The sequence below is a fragment of the Manihot esculenta genome, chromosome 17, assembly GCF_001659605.2.
Source record: "Manihot esculenta cultivar AM560-2 chromosome 17, M.esculenta_v8, whole genome shotgun sequence".
In the NCBI taxonomy this organism is placed as follows: domain Eukaryota; kingdom Viridiplantae; phylum Streptophyta; class Magnoliopsida; order Malpighiales; family Euphorbiaceae; genus Manihot; species Manihot esculenta.
This window is the reverse complement of record NC_035177.2, coordinates 33,665,404-33,677,566: the sequence shown is the minus strand read 5'-3', so window position 1 is coordinate 33,677,566 and position 12,163 is coordinate 33,665,404.

Genomic DNA, 12,163 nt, shown 5'->3' with positions numbered 1-12,163 from the left:
GCCATGTTTCAGGTTGGTAGTCGAGGCAGAGGAAGAGGGTCAGCCTTTTCTTCTGAAGGTTCCCGTGGAGAAGGTCCGTCAGCTTCAGCTCGGATCTTCACCCAAGCTCAGCAAGAGGCAGACACATCGAACATGGTGGTGTCAGGTATGCTCACTTTTGAATGTTCCGATGTGTATGTTTTGTGAACTCTGGTGGTTCTCTTTCTTTAGTTGCTCTAGGAGCCGTCGAGAGGTTGAGTTGATAGCTTCTGGGCTAGAGTGTTCTTTTTGGGTCAGTGGACTCGAGTGTGATCCATCTGTGGCAGAGTCAGTCTGCCGGTCCAGTTCTATGACAGTTGAGGGTAGATGCCTTCCACCCAACATTGAGGTCCTGGACTTGACTGTCTGGACGTCAGTTTAGGGTTGGATTGGTTTTTCTACTCGTGGTACTATCTTGGTCTGCAGAGACAAGGTAGTCAGGTTCAGGGGACAGGATGGGTCAGAGATTTTCTTCTGAGGGGACACAGTAGGGATGCCTAGAGGTTTGATGTCAGCCTGTAAGGTTCGTAGGGTGCGTAGGAGGGGTTGTCAGAGGGTTCTAGCTCTTGTTTGAGAGTTCAGCAGTCAGGTCGGGGAACCAGCCTCAGTGCCAGTTGTTAGAGAGAATTCTTAGATGTCTTCCCAGGCAAGTTGTCAGGTTTACCATCTGTCAGGGAGTTAGAGTTTGGTATAGGAGTGGTGTCTGGACGCAGAACCATTTCTACCCTTCCCTATAGGATGGCGCCTGCATAGAGAGAGGTAGCAGTAGAGTAGAGGCGAGACTTGGTAGACAAGGGGTTTTGTCCGACCTAGTACCTCACTCTGGATTGCTCCAGTATGGTTGTGGGAAATGAAGGATGAATCCTTGAGACTTTGTAACGACTGTAAGCGGTTAAACAAGGTCACTACCAAGGGCAGGTATTCCCATGTAGGATGGATGATCTATTGGGACAGCTAGTAGGAGCTGTTTGTTTTCCCAGGTAGATCGGAAATTCGGGTACTACCTGTGAGAGTTAGAGTTAGTTTTGGGTTAGTAGTGAGAAGAAGCCAGTTAGTAAAGATGAGAAGAGAAGAGTAAGAGCAGAGAAGGAGGAAGATAGAGAAGGATCAGAGTAGCGCAGCAGAAGCTCGTGGAGTTTAGGAACCTGGGAGTTCTTACTCCAGCGTTTGGTGTCTCTCTTTGGAGAGAAGCTTTAGGATTCGCTTGCTTGCTTGCATGCTTGTGTTTGTTGTTTTAACATTCGGGGACGAATGTTTTTGTAAGGGGGGAAGAATGTAATACCCGGCTAGAATCTGGCATCGGGATTCCTGCCTTCCGGCGGAATCTAGGGTGTTGGATCTCTCTAGAAGGGGTAAAATGTGTTTTCTAAAATGTTTTCACATGATTTCATGGTTTTAAAAGGAAAGAGAATTGAGTTTTGAAAAGAAAAGACCAAGGAGGCGTTTGCCAGGTTCGGCCGCCGAAAGTGAAGTTCGGCCGCCGAACATGGAAAGGCTTCGGGAGCGCCTTTGGCCTCCGAAAGTCTTGTTTGAACGAGCCAAGGTTCGGCCGCCGAAAGTCAAGTTCGGCCGCCGAACATGCATGAGTTTAGGGGGCACGTTAGGCTGCCGAAGGTCTTTGACCAGGCCACCTATAAAGGGCCCTCAGATCGGAAATGGGTGAGTTTTCTCCCCATTCTCGAGCTCAGGTGAGTTTATGCCTTCCTTTGGTCGTTTTCGTGTTTTCTCTACCCATCTCTCAAGTTTTTCATGATTTCTACCCTTGTGTTTGAAGATTTAAAGCTTAAAAGGAGTTTTGGGAGCTTGGAGCTTTTGGAGCTTGGATTCTCCATACCTCCGAGTTAGAGATCACGCAACCCTCGATCTTCAAGAGGTAAGTGTAGATCTATGCTTCCTTTTATGTTTTAATGAGTTTTAAGTAAGTTTATTGGAGTTTTGAATGGGTAGAATGGCATGTTTAGGTTTATGTGGGTTTTATACCCAAATGTATGTTATGTGATGTTTGTGTTGAGGAGTTTATGTTAGTTTATGCTCCTTTATGCTTGTGGGAGTGAGTATGCATGATTGGGAGAGAGTATGTGAGGATTTGGGTATATTTGAGTTTGGTTTTTGGCTTGGCAGAATCGGACCTGTCGTCCAGAGGGGACCAGGTTCGGCCGCCGAAAGGAGTTTCGGCCGCCGAACCTGCATGGGAGGCAGTCTTTAGGCTGCCGAATGTGCCCCCGAAGGAGGGACTTTCGTTTCTGTCCTGGAGTTTCGGCCGCCGAACCTGCCGCCGAACCTACCCGAGTTTCGTCTCTGGAAGGGACTTTCGGCCGCCGAAGGTGCCGCCGAAAGTGCCCTGTCCAGCCGTTTCTTGGGTGTTTTCCATGCATGTTTTATTGATGTTTAGAGGGGTTTTGGGGAGTTGTTTATGAGTTGTTAGAATGTGTTTGGCACCTCATTCGAGTCCACCTGTGTAGGATCGGACCCGAGGGATCGAGGAGGCCAGTAGTGCTAGCAGTTGCAGAGTCAGTCAGCGTCTGCCAGGAGGTGAGTAGAACTAAACTTAATCTTTTATGCACAAAATTTAATGCCTAAAGCATGCTCATGCATCATGATTATATGTAGTAGGTTGATTGCACTAGTTTCACGAATATGACGCATTGCATTATTTGGTGTTGATGGAGGAAGGGTGGGCCGAGGCGACTTCAATAGCCCATATCTGTCACGAGTCTTGTCTTAGTCCTTTGAGAGCCGGACAAGTACATGTAGGAAAGTCCATGTGAGCTCTCTGTGGACCAGACACCATGTCATGTATGTTACAGGCCTTTGTGAGCTCCTATGGGGGAGCCGGGCACCGACAGAGGGATTTCTGATGTCATGTCCATCCTCTGAGAGAAAAGATGCATGCGAAAAGACAGACTCTCAGAAACCAGGGTCCGTGGGGAATAAATCTTGCATAAGCCCCGAGACGGACAAGATTATGTGATTTCTCTGTGTTATGACGCATTTCATGAAAGCATGAATAAGAAAAAGAAAGAAGAAGTTAAGTGAATAATAATATACCTAAAAATGGAGGAATTAACGCAAATGTTTTTAGTAAAATGAAATCATAATTAATGAACTGTTTTCTCTGTTTCTACTCACTGGGCTTTTTAGCTCACCCCTTTCCCCTAACCCCAGTATTGCAGGTTGAGTCAGAGTTCAGAGGCAGCAGGGTAAAGTCAAGGCTAAGTTAAGTTATGATTGTAATAGTTTATGCTTATGCTTCAGTTTAGTAGTTTTTAGAAGTGGACATGTAATATAAGTTGATGTAATGTAAATTGAGATAATGTATGTAACTGATAGTAGAGTTTATGTTTATGGATTAGAGTGTGCTTGGCCCTATAGACTGGTTAATCCCTGTTGATGCATGGTTATGTAATGTTTTTTTTATGTTGAGTTGAGAACCAGGCTTGTTGTATGTAATGTTGACCCAGCTAGAGCATTTGATGAGGACTCTAGCATGGGAAAGTTTATGTTCACAGTTATGTTGTAACTTACGAATCAAGCTGGGTGTATGTTCAGTTTTACAGGTTTTATGTTAAAGTTTTGTTCATGCATGGGATTTTACCAGGTAATAGTATGTATGTTGGCTTGCTACGGGTCCCGGCGGCCTTAAGCCGATCTGGATCCTAGCGCCGGTGGCGGTTCGGGCCGTTACAGAGGGGTATCGGTTTCCGGGCTGTTACAGAATGGTATCAGAGCTTTGGGCCTCAAGAGTACGGTGTGTTGCATATCGGAAAGAGGTTGGCTTAGAGGTCATAGAAGGGCAAGCACAATAAGAAAGATTCAGAGTAAGAGCATGTCCACTAGGATAGGATGTTGAGTCCTGTCTTGATGATGATGTGTAATGCCATGATTTTATGCATGTGCATTAATGTTATGTATGATATGCTATGTATGTATGTATGACATGTATGTAGGTTCATGTGTTTTCATATGAACCATATGATGCTAATGTTTGATTGTATGCTCGTGTGTTGTTCTTCAGAGAAGCCAGAATGCGAGGTGCTCGTCGATCTGTGGAATCGACTGGAGTTCCATCTGAGAGGGAAGGTTTGGACACCTTTCCCCCTGCTCTGCCGAGAGCGCAGTCGTGGGGAGTCAGCAGATGGGGAACATCAAGGGACCCTGGAAGGTCTTTTGATGCAAGCAGAGAAGGAATGGCTCCAAGAAGGATGTCAGCTAGTATGAGGGAAGTGGAGATGGATGTTCAGAGAAGGGATGTCAGTATGGGAGTCAGAGTACCTGAAGAAGGTATGGGAGATTCCCAGGAAGATGCTCAGACCCAGGATTCTAGAATCTCGGGTTCAGGAGGGATTGATCCCTCCACTCTGAGTACAGCTGCCACGAGAGGTAAGAAATGGAAGAGAGGTCTCAGGAAGTCGCAGAAGAAGTTTTGGCAGAATTTGAAGGCTAGTTTGGGTTTTGGTGGCTCAAGCTCTGGCTCCGGCAGTTCGAGATGCTTGAGGTGCGGAAGGCCGCACAAAGGAGTCTGTCGGTTTGGGACGACAGCTTGTTTTAGGTGTGGACAGGAAGGACACATAGCACGTGAGTGTCCTACTGTGCCCCGGTTAGCACAGTCTCAACCAGCAGCTTCAGCCATGTTTCAGGTTGGTAGTCGAGGCAGAGGAAGAGGGTCAGCCTTTTCTTCTGAAGGTTCCCGTGGAGAAGGTCCGTCAGCTTCAGCTCGGATCTTCACCCAAGCTCAGCAAGAGGCAGACACATCGAACATGGTGGTGTCAGGTATGCTCACTTTTGAATGTTCCGATGTGTATGTTTTGTGAACTCTGGTGGTTCTCTTTCTTTAGTTGCTCTAGGAGCCGTCGAGAGGTTGAGTTGATAGCTTCTGGGCTAGAGTGTTCTTTTTGGGTCAGTGGACTCGAGTGTGATCCATCTGTGGCAGAGTCAGTCTGCCGGTCCAGTTCTATGACAGTTGAGGGTAGATGCCTTCCACCCAACATTGAGGTCCTGGACTTGACTGTCTGGACGTCAGTTTAGGGTTGGATTGGTTTTTCTACTCGTGGTACTATCTTGGTCTGCAGAGACAAGGTAGTCAGGTTCAGGGGACAGGATGGGTCAGAGATTTTCTTCTGAGGGGACACAGTAGGGATGCCTAGAGGTTTGATGTCAGCCTGTAAGGTTCGTAGGGTGCGTAGGAGGGGTTGTCAGAGGGTTCTAGCTCTTGTTTGAGAGTTCAGCAGTCAGGTCGGGGAACCAGCCTCAGTGCCAGTTGTTAGAGAGAATTCTTAGATGTCTTCCCAGGCAAGTTGTCAGGTTTACCATCTGTCAGGGAGTTAGAGTTTGGTATAGGAGTGGTGTCTGGACGCAGAACCATTTCTACCCTTCCCTATAGGATGGCGCCTGCATAGAGAGAGGTAGCAGTAGAGTAGAGGCGAGACTTGGTAGACAAGGGGTTTTGTCCGACCTAGTACCTCACTCTGGATTGCTCCAGTATGGTTGTGGGAAATGAAGGATGAATCCTTGAGACTTTGTAACGACTGTAAGCGGTTAAACAAGGTCACTACCAAGGGCAGGTATTCCCATGTAGGATGGATGATCTATTGGGACAGCTAGTAGGAGCTGTTTGTTTTCCCAGGTAGATCGGAAATTCGGGTACTACCTGTGAGAGTTAGAGTTAGTTTTGGGTTAGTAGTGAGAAGAAGCCAGTTAGTAAAGATGAGAAGAGAAGAGTAAGAGCAGAGAAGGAGGAAGATAGAGAAGGATCAGAGTAGCGCAGCAGAAGCTCGTGGAGTTTAGGAACCTGGGAGTTCTTACTCCAGCGTTTGGTGTCTCTCTTTGGAGAGAAGCTTTAGGATTCGCTTGCTTGCTTGCATGCTTGTGTTTGTTGTTTTAACATTCGGGGACGAATGTTTTTGTAAGGGGGGAAGAATGTAATACCCGGCTAGAATCTGGCATCGGGATTCCTGCCTTCCGGCGGAATCTAGGGTGTTGGATCTCTCTAGAAGGGGTAAAATGTGTTTTCTAAAATGTTTTCACATGATTTCATGGTTTTAAAAGGAAAGAGAATTGAGTTTTGAAAAGAAAAGACCAAGGAGGCGTTTGCCAGGTTCGGCCGCCGAAAGTGAAGTTCGACCGCCGAACATGGAAAGGCTTCGGGAGCGCCTTTGGCCTCCGAAAGTCTTGTTTGAACGAGCCAAGGTTCGGCCGCCGAAAGTCAAGTTCGGCCGCCGAACATGCATGAGTTTAGGGGGCACGTTAGGCTGCCGAAGGTCTTTGACCAGGCCACCTATAAAGGGCCCTCAGATCGGAAATGGGTGAGTTTTCTCCCCATTCTCGAGCTCAGGTGAGTTTATGCCTTCCTTTGGTCGTTTTCGTGTTTTCTCTACCCATCTCTCAAGTTTTTCATGATTTCTACCCTTGTGTTTGAAGATTTAAAGCTTAAAAGGAGTTTTGGGAGCTTGGAGCTTTTGGAGCTTGGATTCTCCATACCTCCGAGTTAGAGATCACGCAACCCTCGATCTTCAAGAGGTAAGTGTAGATCTATGCTTCCTTTTATGTTTTAATGAGTTTTAAGTAAGTTTATTGGAGTTTTGAATGGGTAGAATGGCATGTTTAGGTTTATGTGGGTTTTATACCCAAATGTATGTTATGTGATGTTTGTGTTGAGGAGTTTATGTTAGTTTATGCTCCTTTATGCTTGTGGGAGTGAGTATGCATGATTGGGAGAGAGTATGTGAGGATTTGGGTATATTTGAGTTTGGTTTTTGGCTTGGCAGAATCGGACCTGTCGTCCAGAGGGGACCAGGTTCGGCCGCCGAAAGGAGTTTCGGCCGCCGAACCTGCATGGGAGGCAGTCTTTAGGCTGCCGAATGTGCCCCCGAAGGAGGGACTTTCGTTTCTGTCCTGGAGTTTCGGCCGCCGAACCTGCCGCCGAACCTACCCGAGTTTCGTCTCTGGAAGGGACTTTCGGCCGCCGAAGGTGCCGCCGAAAGTGCCCTGTCCAGCCGTTTCTTGGGTGTTTTCCATGCATGTTTTATTGATGTTTAGAGGGGTTTTGGGGAGTTGTTTATGAGTTGTTAGAATGTGTTTGGCACCTCATTCGAGTCCACCTGTGTAGGATCGGACCCGAGGGATCGAGGAGGCCAGTAGTGCTAGCAGTTGCAGAGTCAGTCAGCGTCTGCCAGGAGGTGAGTAGAACTAAACTTAATCTTTTATGCACAAAATTTAATGCCTAAAGCATGCTCATGCATCATGATTATATGTAGTAGGTTGATTGCACTAGTTTCACGAATATGACGCATTGCATTATTTGGTGTTGATGGAGAAGGGTGGGCCGAGGCGACTTCAATAGCCCATATCTGTCACGAGTCTTGTCTTAGTCCTTTGAGAGCCGGACAAGTACATGTAGGAAAGTCCATGTGAGCTCTCTGTGGACCAGACACCATGTCATGTATGTTACAGGCCTTTGTGAGCTCCTATGGGGGAGCCGGGCACCGACAGAGGGATTTCTGATGTCATGTCCATCCTCTGAGAGAAAAGATGCATGCGAAAAGACAGACTCTCAGAAACCAGGGTCCGTGGGGAATAAATCTTGCATAAGCCCCGAGACGGACAAGATTATGTGATTTCTCTGTGTTATGACGCATTTCATGAAAGCATGAATAAGAAAAAGAAAGAAGAAGTTAAGTGAATAATAATATACCTAAAAATGGAGGAATTAACGCAAATGTTTTTAGTAAAATGAAATCATAATTAATGAACTGTTTTCTCTGTTTCTACTCACTGGGCTTTTTAGCTCACCCCTTTCCCCTAACCCCAGTATTGCAGGTTGAGTCAGAGTTCAGAGGCAGCAGGGTAAAGTCAAGGCTAAGTTAAGTTATGATTGTAATAGTTTATGCTTATGCTTCAGTTTAGTAGTTTTTAGAAGTGGACATGTAATATAAGTTGATGTAATGTAAATTGAGATAATGTATGTAACTGATAGTAGAGTTTATGTTTATGGATTAGAGTGTGCTTGGCCCTATAGACTGGTTAATCCCTGTTGATGCATGGTTATGTAATGTTTTTTTTATGTTGAGTTGAGAACCAGGCTTGTTGTATGTAATGTTGACCCAGCTAGAGCATTTGATGAGGACTCTAGCATGGGAAAGTTTATGTTCACAGTTATGTTGTAACTTACGAATCAAGCTGGGTGTATGTTCAGTTTTACAGGTTTTATGTTAAAGTTTTGTTCATGCATGGGATTTTACCAGGTAATAGTATGTATGTTGGCTTGCTACGGGTCCCGGCGGCCTTAAGCCGATCTGGATCCTAGCGCCGGTGGCGGTTCGGGCCGTTACAGAGGGGTATCGGTTTCCGGGCTGTTACAGGTGAGATCTTCTTGGATCTCCACATCAGGCTCACTAAGAACCTTGCCCGGATCTGACATGAACTTTCTTAACATGGAAACATGGAAAACTGGATAGATTCTCTCCATTGAAGCAGGTAAATCTAGCTTATACGATACATTCCCGATCTTTTGTAAGATTTCAAAGGGTCCAATGTACCGTGGAGCTAGCTTACCTTTCTTCCTGAACCGAATCTCCCCTTTCATCGGAGACACCTTGAGCAATACCAAATCCCCCTCCTGAAACTCTACTTGCCTTCTGCGGACATCTGCATAACTCTTCTGCCTGCTTGCAGCAGTCTTGATCCTTTCTCTGATTATGGGCACCACTCTGCTGGTGATCTCTACTAGCTCAGGCCCTGCCAAAGCCCTTTCTCCAACTTCTTCCCAACAGACAGGTGACCTGCACTTCCTTCCATACAAAGCTTCATATGGAGCCATCCCTATGCTAGTATGATGGCTGTTATTGTAAGAAAACTCCACCAAAGGTAGATGCTGCCTCCAAGAATCGCCAAAATCTAGCACACACATTCTGAGCATATCCTCTGTTGTCTGGATGGTCCTCTCTGACTATCCGTCTGTCTGTGGATGGAAAGTAGTGCTAAAATCCAACCTGGTATTCATAGCATTCTGCAGACTCCGCCAAAACCTGGAGGTGAACTGGGGTCCTCTATCAGACACTATTGAAACAGGAATCCCATGCAATCTAACAACCTCATCAACATACACCTGTGCCAACTTGTCCACAGAGTAGTTACTCCTAACAGAAATGAAGTGAGCAGATTTTGTCAGTCTGTCCACAATCACCCATATGGAGTCCAATCTGTTGGACGATGCCGGTAAACCACTACAAAGTCTATAGCTATATTCTCCCATTTCCACTCTGGAATAGGTAGCGGGTTGAGCATTCCAGCCAGATTCTGATGTTTCAGCTTCACCCTCTGACATACTTCGCAGGCTGACACGAACTGTGCCACTTCTCTTTTCATAGAGGGCTATAGGTGACAAGTTCATCCTTGATGTGATTTGTTTGTGATGTGATGCATTTCATAAAAGCATGAATGTTAAATATAATGTTTTATTATTCTGCTCACTGGGCTCTAGTAGCTCACCCCATTCCCTTAATCCCCCAGGTTTGCAGGTACGGGATAGATCAGGAAGTCATCAAGAGTAAAGTTTACGATTTATGTAATAGCTAGATATGGACATGAGAATGATGTAATGTAATGATGTTTATGGAAGTTTAGAGCTGTGCTTGACCCTAGTATGTTGATTAATCCCTTTGTACATGGTCTATAAATTGTTTTATCACTGTTTATGTAAACTAAACTTAAGGTATGTTATGTTACCCCATTGGAGCATTTGATGAGGACTCCAGTGTGGGGTATGATGTTTATACTTATGAGTTGTGCATGCACAGGTTAAGTTTGGTAAATGAATGAGAAAGTTCAAAATTTTTATGTATATGTTGATCATGTATGGGATTAAACAGGTATACAGGATGTATGTTAGGCTTGGATCCCGGCGGCCTTAAGCCGATCTGGATCCTAGCGCCGGTACCGGTTCGATTTTTGGGTCATTACAGATTGGTATCAGAGCCCTATGTTCATATGGTCGGACCTAGAGAGTGTCGGGCTCATAGATGTTCTAGAAGGTCAAGCACAATAGGAAAATTATGTCAACTAGGATAGGATGTAGAATCCTGTCTTGAATAATGATGTGAAATGCCATGATTATATGCATGTGCATTAATGATATGTGATGTATATGATGCGAGTTCATGTGTTTCCACATGAACCATTTGATGCTAATGTTTTATGTGATGTATGTTGTTTTTCAGTAAGCAAGATGAGAGGAACTCATTGATCTGCACGATTGACTGGAGTACCACCTCAAGACAGGGGCACGGATGCCCGTCCTCCTGCATTGCCTAGGGCAATATCCTGCAGGTCTAGCAGGGAGAGAACATCAAGGGACCCTAGAAGGTCTTTTGATATGAGCAGAAGAGGAACAGTGCAAGGTGGAGTGTCAGAAGATGTGGGGGATGATATCGATGTGGATCAGAGGAGTGATGGCAGTCTTGGAGTGAGTATGTCGGAAGAGGGTATGGGAGAGTCTCAAGGAGGCACTCAGGCCTCGGGATTTGTTCAGCCACCCCAGTACCCACCCTTTTCACAGAACCCCGGGTATTCGATGGGAGGTACATCGGATTACCCCAGTTTTAACCCTTATCACTCTCATATGCCATACCCACCTTTCTACCTACCATACCCGCAGTACCCTATGTACCCACCCCCATCTTTCTACCCAGGTACAATAAACCCTAACCCAGGGGATGTTGCACCTCCTCCACCACCAGCAGAACCTATTGTCCCAGAAACCCAAGTACCTAAGCCTAGATCATTTGGAGGGAGCAAGGTCAAGATGACCGATTACATGAAGCTGGGTGCTCCCCAGTATGAAATAGGTGATGACCCGTTTGAGTATCTTGGGAGGGTCAAGGTGATTACAGATGGGATAGGAGCTGATGATAGTAGAGCCATTCAGATGGCTGGGTTCACACTGAAATGTAAGAAGGCCCGAGAGTGGTTTAAAAACTATGTGAACCCGAGGTTGGATAGCCTATCATGGGAAGAGTTTGTTAATGAGTTTGCAGGATGGGCTTTCCCTGACAGTTCAAGGGAGTTGAAGATGATTGAATTTGAGCAGTTGAGGCAGACAGAGGAGATGAGTGTGGATGAGTATACTGATAGGTTTTTGGAACTGTTGCCGTTTTCCGGGCAAAATCTGGACACAAATCAGAAGAAGGCTAGGAGGTATATCATGAGGCTTCATTCCAGGTATTCCTCCTTGATCCAGTCAGCCGAGAGGGAGAGTTTCCATGCCATAGTGGATATGGCCCGGAGAATGGAGGCTAGTGCAATAATCGAAGGAAAAGTCAGGCAGTCAGTGGCACAGCCTTCTGGTTCCAAGACCCCAGGTGGGGGAAAGTTAGATCCCTCTTCTTTGAGTTCAGCAGCTTCAGGCAGTAAGAAGTAGGACAGAGGCCTCATGAAGTCCAAGAAGAACGAGTTCTAGAACAAGATCAAGTCAGGTCTGGGATTAGGAAGTGGCTCAAGCTCAGGTGCAGACAATGCAGTATGTATGAAGTGTGGGAAGCCGCACAAAGGAGTATGTCGGTTTGGGACGACAGCCTGCTTCAGATGTGGGCAGGAGGGACACATGGCACGGGAGTGTCCTAGAGCAACTTTTGTGGCACAGTCCCAGCAGACAGCTTCGGGTAGTGTGGCTCAGCCAGCAGCTCCAGCCGCAACTCAGGCCAGTGGCAGAGGCCGAGGGAGAGGGGCAGCGTCTTCTTCAGCGGGTTTCAGGGGTGAAGGTCCATCAGCTCCAGCACGGATCTTCACTATGACACAGCAGAAGGCAAATGCATCAAACATCGTGGTAGGTAATCTCATCATTGGTTGTTCAGATGTTTATGCCTTAATGGACCCTGGTGCATCTCATTCTTTCATTGCTCCGAGGGCCGTCGAGAGGTTGGGTTTGATGGTCTCTGGGTTAGAGTGTCCCCTATGGGTTAGTGGACCCAAGTGTGACCCGTCAGTGGTAGAGTCAGTCTGCCAGTGTAGTCCAGTTTTTGTTGAGGGGAGATGCCTTTCAGCCGACCTTGTGGTTCTAGATTTGACAGATTTTGACGTCATTCTAGGGATGGATTGGCTATCTATCCATGGTGCTACTGACAGAGCGGTTGTCGAAGCCAGTCAAAAATAA